Genomic DNA, 7,044 nt, shown 5'->3' on the forward strand with positions numbered 1-7,044 from the left:
TCCTCACAAGATTAAATGTTCTTGACTGCACCCGCTATGTCTCTATTCCATCTAGCCCAATGTCTGACTCTCAGAAAGTTGTGCTAATTTTCCATTGCTGCATGACAAATTATCACTGCCGGGCATGGTGGTGCTCACCTGTAGCCCCAGCTACTCAGGGTCTGAGGCCAAAGGACGCCTTGAGTCCAGGAGTTCTGGGCCTTAGTGCCCTATGCCAATCAGGGGTCTGCACTAAGTTTGACATCAATATGGTGACCTCTCGGAAGTAAGGGACCACTAGGTTGCCTAAGAAGGGGTGAATCAGCCACGGCCAGAAATGCAGCAGGCCAGAACTCCCATGCTGATCAGTAGTGGGATCATGCCTGAAAATAGCCACCACACTCCAGCCTGGATAACATAGTGAGACCCCGTCTCTAAAAAAAAAAAAAAAAAAAAAAAACAGCAAATTACCACAAACACCAAATAGGTGTTGAAACCAGCACCTATGTATAAACTCACAGTTTTGTAGGTCAGAAGTCTGGGCAGGTCCATCTGGGTTCTCTGTTCTGGTATCACAAGGCTAAAACTAAGGTGTTGGCTGGGCTGGACTCCAGGGAAGAAGCTGCTTCCAAGTTCATTCGGCTTGTTGGCAAAATGTAGTTCTGTGCAGCTATGAGACCAAGGTCCCTGCTACCTTGTGGGCTGTCAGCCATGGGTCACTCTCATCTCCTAGAAGCTGCTCTTTGGTCCTTACCTGTGACCTCCTCCATCTTCACAATGCATCAAATTCTTATGCTTTCAATCTCTCTGACCTCCCTTTTTGCCATCAACTTGATAAAACTCTCTGCTTGTAATGGATTTGTGATTAGATTAGGCCCCCCAGAAAATTCCCCCTTTGATTAACTCTGAATCAACTGATTAGTGACCTTAATGACATCTACAAAATCACTTTTTACCAGGTAATGGAGCCTAATCAGGGTATTCCTAGACCATGGGATGAGAACAGGAAATCTCATGAATGGGGTCATTTTAGGATTTTCCCTAACACAAGCATCTCAGAATATATGCAAGAGCCAGAGTTATTGGGGTAGGATGATCCCCACCCAAGCAATTTCTGTCTACTGTCCTTGCTATGACAAATCCTGACCTGGCCCCTGACCAGCTGACAACTGTGTAGACCTAACTGGATGCCATGATTCCATCTGGGTACTTCATGTACACAGTAGAGGGAGCCGAGTGACACCAACACCCACAGCTGGTTCCCTCTGGCAAGTCCAAGGGTTATCTAATACACTAGCCCCTCAACCACACTCAGAGACTGCTCTTCTAAATTGGGACAGAGATCATTCATGATCCCTTAGCTTTAAAAGACACCATTTCACCTTTCCTAAATTCATCCCCTAGAGCCTAGACTCTAGACTGGTCTAGGGTCCTTTGCTTGATAGTAAATATTTTCCATTCACCCCTCAATCCTTGGTTTCTTAGTATTTTAGTTTACATTTTGTAGCCGGGCGGGGTGGCTCATGCCTGTAATCCCAGCACTTTGGGAGGCCGGGGCAGGCAGGATCACCTGAGGTCAGGAGTTTGAGACCAGCCTGACATGGAGAAACCCCATCTCTACTAAAAATATAAAATTAGCCGGGCGTGGTGGCACATGCCTGTAATCCCAGCTACTCAGGAGGCTGAGGCAGGAGAATTGCTTGAACCCGAGAGGCGGAGGTTGCGGTGAGCTGTCACACCACTGCACTCCAGCCTGGGCAACAACAGCGAAACTCTGACTCAAAAAAAAAAAAAAAAAAATTGTATATTTTGTGTGTTGGACCAGAGATCTCCCTGCTCTTGGATCTACTGTCCTTACTCATTGTTGCATACCTTCCCCTGCACCCACAGCTCCCGTCCTTCTCTTCTCTGCAGCTCCCAAAAGCCTTTCTTCTTCTCTACCTACAGGTATGAGAACCTCCACTCCCCACCCCAGATGCCCCTATTTCTGTGTCTTGCCACAGATCTCTCTTGCTAACTCTGTATGTCAAATGCCTGGCACATGGCAGCCATCAGTTTATATCCTCAAATTGACTAAATGATTAAATGTATCAATGAATTGGTGCGTTGAGTCATCTATTACTCCATCAGTGCCACGGGACTGCCTCTCTGTTTATAGGATCATTCATTCATTTATCCCTAGGAATACAAAGATAAATGTGAATAGGATAAATATTTTTCCTAGGCTGTTGAAGAATCTGTGCTCAGTAGAAGATCTGGGGCATTCCATCCCTTTGGGTTAAGTTTTCTGAGCCCAAAAATGTCTTTAAAAATCAACTTCTGTGCTTGCTTTGGCAGCACATATACCAAAATTGGAACAATATGGAGAAGATTCGCATGGCCCCTTTGTAAGGATGACACGCAAATTCATGAAGGATCCCATAGTTTAAAATAGTAAAATAAATCAACTTCTAGAAGCACAAGCTACTGTCAAATTTAATCATTAAGATTCCAGGTCTGCCAATCCAAAGAGTGATCGAATTTCTTTCTTTTGTGAAATACAGCATTCTCTTTGTTTTTCACTAAAAGAGACACTTAAATTTGCTTCCCACCAGGTCTGAAGCTGGTGCCTAATGTGGCTGAAAATGTTATTGAGCCCAGTGAGGAAATCCAATGCCCTCGGGCTGCCGGGCTGAATGGCAGCCCTGTTTCCAAGGGCATCCTCCTTTGTCTGCCTGGAGTCTCAAATGACATGTTTGGACACAAAGCCTCTTAGGTAGAAATTACTACATTAGCAGGCATTCCTAATTTGCAGCTAGGTTTATTATTTCAAAGTCTCTTATCACGATTAGACTTCAATGAGGTTTTACAGCTGAGCGGCAACCCTCGTTTGGAAATATGTTTTGTTATGCTGTTTATTAGTTTACGCGTTTATCTCTCTTTTTTAAGGTCTCCTCTTTGAAAGACAGCCATCTGCGTTGAAATTTTTCAGGGACGATTTTACTCTCTTCCCATCGAGGTCATTTTTTAACCTCTCTGAGATACTTATCATTATGAGTTTAAAACCTTTCTATGTGAAGACAGCAGAGAGCAGATTGCTGACGTGGTCTAGGAAAGTCAGAATCTTTGTGGAACCGGGGGAAAGAGAGGCCATTTTTCTTTTTTTTTTTTTTTTTTTTTTTTTTTTGAGACGGAGTCTCACTCTGTCACCCAGGCTGGAGTGCAGTGGCCGGATCTCAGCTCACTGCAAGCTCCGCGAGAGGCCATTTTTCTAATGGTTATTATTCTCAGGCGGGAGATTAAGTAGCCCCGTATACAGGCAGGGTTAGGTCAAGGAACTCTGGATCATAGGAACCACAGGAGAGCCGGTCTGTTTCCCCCACTCACTAGCTGCATTGATTATATTTTATCATTATTATTTTATTTTTATTTTTGAGATGGAGTTTCTCTCTTGTTGCCCAGGCTGGAGTGTGATGGCGCAGTCTTGGCTCACCGCAACCTCTGCCTCCTGGGTTCAAGCAATTCTTCTGCCTGAGCCTCCCGAGTAGCTGGGATTACAGGCGCGTGCCACCACGCCCAGCTAATTTTGTATTTTTAGTAGAGACGGGGTTTCTCCATGTTGGTCAGGCTGCTCTCGAACTCCCAACCTCAGGTAATCCACCCACTTCGGCCTCCCAAAGTGCTGGGATTACAGGCGTGAGCCATCACACCTGGCCAATTTTATTATTTTCTTTCTTTTTTCTACTTTCTTTTTTTTTGAGACAGAGTCTCGCTTTGTGGCCCAGGCTGGAATGCAGTGGCCCGATCTCAGTTCACAGCAACCTCTGCCTTCTAGGTTCATGCCATTCTCCTGCGTCCGTCTCCTGAGTAGCTGGGACTACAGGCGCCTGCCACCATGCCCAGAATTTTTTGTATTTTTAGTAGAGACAGGATTTCACTGTGTTAACCAAGATGGTTTCAACCTCCTGACCTTGTGATCCGCCCACCTCAGCCTCCCAAAGTGCTGGGATTACAGGCGTGAGTCACCGCGCCCGGCCTATTTTCTATATTCTTGATGCTCTGGTATCTGGGGGCTCACTGACTTGGAAGAGACTGCCCTTCCCAGGGTTAGCCAATTTTTAGAGACAGCAAACTCATCCCCTAGTCGTGGGACTTTCATATACAAACTAACGGATCCAGATCCCATACTCCAAGCCACCTTCTTTACCTGGCTCTTACACTCCAGGGGGCAAAATTATTCTGCCCCAATCATCCCAGGACCAGATACCAGATGACTCAAGACACCCTCTAAACCTCAGAGCCTGCAGAAATTATTCCAACTGGCCAATCCTTTTTTTTTTTTTTTTTTTTTTGAGACAGAGTCTGGCTCTGTCGCCCGGGCTGGAGTGCAGTGGCCGGATCTCAGCTCACTGCAAGCTCCGCCCCCCGGGTTTACGCCATTCTCCTGCCTCAGCCTCCCGAGTAGCTGGGACTACAGGCGCCCGCCGCCTCGCCCGGCTAGTTTTTTGTATTTTTTAGTAGAGACGGGGTTTCACCGTGTTCGCCAGGATGGTCTCGATCTCCTGACCTCGTGATCCGCCCGTCTCGGCCTCCCAAAGTGCTGGGATTACAGGCTTGAGCCACCGCGCCCGGCCCAACTGGCCAATCCTAAACCTGCCTTCCCTGTTGACCCTGCCATGCCCAGTCCCTCCTGTGAAAACCACAGTAGAGGTTCTCACCCTTGCTTTCCCCTGGCCCTTTCTGCCTCCTGACCGACCTCGTGTTACCTGATAGGCTCCTGAGGCTCCTGTTTCTAAGGAACTCTGCGTATAAAAGCTATCTTTTCAATGGTAGTCACCTCCTGATCTGTTGGCCTCACCATACCTGAATAATAATAAAACCTACATCTTAAAACACAACTCCAATCTCACACTCCCAGAAAGTGAGAAACAGAAGAAAACCAAAACCTATGATTACCAATTCAATCCAGAACACTGAGAGACAAAGGAGGCTTTGAAGGAGAAGGGCAGGCGACCAACATCTTCTGTGAACACTGTCCAAGTTAGCTTCATCAAGAGCTTGGGAAGTGGACGTTTCGTCACGCTCATTTTGCCGATGGGCAACTACTGTTATGGGTGGTGAATCCCTACGGGTCTGCAGCAACCTCAATTCTTGCCTCCTCAGACAAAAGAATTCGACTGAGAGGCATGAGGCAGAGGAGAGACCCAAGCAAGTTTTAGAGCAGGAGAGAAAGTTTATTAAAAAACTTTAGAGCAGGAATGAAAGGAAGGAAAGTACACTTGGAAGAGGGCCAAGTGGGCAACTTCAGAGATCAAGTGTGTGGTTTGACTTTTTGACTTGGGGTTCTATACATTGGCGTACTTCCGGGGTCTTGCATCCCCGCTCCTGTGTTCTTCCCTTGGGGTGGGCTGTCCACATGCGCAGTGGCCAGCTAGCGCTTGGGAGGGGAGCATGCGCAGTGTGTGTTTACTAGAGTTGTACGCATGCTCACTTGAGGCGTTCTACTCTTACCAGTTAAATGTTCCTAGAAGGTCATATACCAGGTAAACTCTACCACCATTTTGCTGCTTTTTTTTTTTTTTTTTTTTGAGACAGAGTCTCGCTCTGTTGCCCAGGCTGGAGTGCAGTGGCACGATCTTGGCTCACCCCAACCTCCACCTCCCAGGTTCAAGCCATTCTCTGCCTCAGCCTCCTGAGTAGCTGGGATTAGAGGCACGTGCCACCATGCCCTGCTAATTTTTGTATTTTTGTATTTTTAGTAGAGATGGGGTTTCACCATGTTGGCCAGGCTGGTCTCAAATTCCTGACCTTAGGCGATCCTCCCCACCTCAGCCTCCCAAGTGCTGGGATTATAGGCCTGAGCCACCTAGCCAGGCATACCATTTTGCTTCTTAATGCGCATGCTCGGGCCCAGTCGTCGGACTCCTGAGATCTTATCGGGAAGCTGCCGATCACCAGCTTTAGGTATTTCTGTTTATTGGGAGACTGCCTTTCCCTGGTGCTGGCTGGGACCAATTATTATTTTAGAGAGAGGGTTAACAACCGCCTGACCATCACCTGATGGTTGCCTGACATTCCTGGTGTGTGGGTGGGTGGGTGGGCCGCATTCTCTGCCCTGCTCATGCCTGACTAGCTACCTACAGTGACACTATGACTTCAGGAAGTTAAATAGTTTGTCCAGGGCCACAAAGCCACACTAGTAGGCACTACAGCCAAGATGAAAACTCAGTGTTATTTAATCAGTCGTCGGTGCCAGCCCAACTCCCTTTATCTCAGCTCCTACCCTCTGCACCTCCTACTTCATACGGGATCTTCTCCTGAGTTCTATTCCTGACTAGCTTTGCTGTCTGTCAAACGCCTTAAAATAGAAGAGATGACTACTTATGGTCTTGCACCTCCTGCTAATGATACTTCAGACAATCAGTGGTTTTTCCTGGTATCTGATGTCCTGCAGTGTAGACTTCTCTGAGCTACATGCAGCGGGGGAATAGGAGTCCTGGGCAAGACTCATGTTCTTACAGGCAGTTTACAATTGAATCCAAGACACACAGCAGAAGCAAGACTAGATAATACAGGGGAGCAGGCCGGGCACAGTGGCTCATGCCTGTAATCCCAGCACTTTGGGAGGCTGAGGTGGGCAGATCACCTGAAGTCAGGAGTTCAAGACCAGCCTGGCCAACATAGTGAAACCCCATCTCTACTAAAAATACAAAAAAATTAGCTGGGTGTGGTGGGCGCCTATAATCCCAGCTACTTGGGAGGCTGAGGCAGGAGAATCTCTTGAACCTGGGAGGCAGAGGTTACAGTGAGCTGAGATCGTGCCATTGCACTCCGGCCTGGGTGACAGAGCAAGACTCTGTCTCCAAAAAAAAAAAAATATATATATATATATATATGTAATACAGGGGAGCATTTAGTCAGCTGCCAAATTGTGAAGTACAAAACATACAAGTAGAAAGAGTAGAGGAGATCGAGGACTTCCTGGACTAGATCAGGACTTTAAAGGATGGGAAACAGTTGGGTAAAGAAAAGATAAAAGGATTGTTTTCAGACGATATGGTGGTTCTTCAAAAATTGAATTACCAT

The 7,044-nt window shown here is 46.9% G+C and overlaps 1 non-coding gene across 1 annotated transcript; it reads left to right on the plus strand.

Moving 5' to 3' along the window:
• Positions 1-2,300: 2,300 nt before the first annotated feature.
• LOC116271590 lies at positions 2,301-2,407 on the plus strand. The gene has a single exon (XR_004180203.1). It is a non-coding gene; the product is annotated as a U6 spliceosomal RNA (small nuclear RNA).
• The last annotated feature ends 4,637 nt before the right edge of the window (positions 2,408-7,044 follow it).

This window comes from Papio anubis, chromosome 19 (genome assembly GCF_008728515.1).
Source record: "Papio anubis isolate 15944 chromosome 19, Panubis1.0, whole genome shotgun sequence".
Classification (NCBI taxonomy): Eukaryota; Metazoa; Chordata; class Mammalia; order Primates; family Cercopithecidae; genus Papio; species Papio anubis.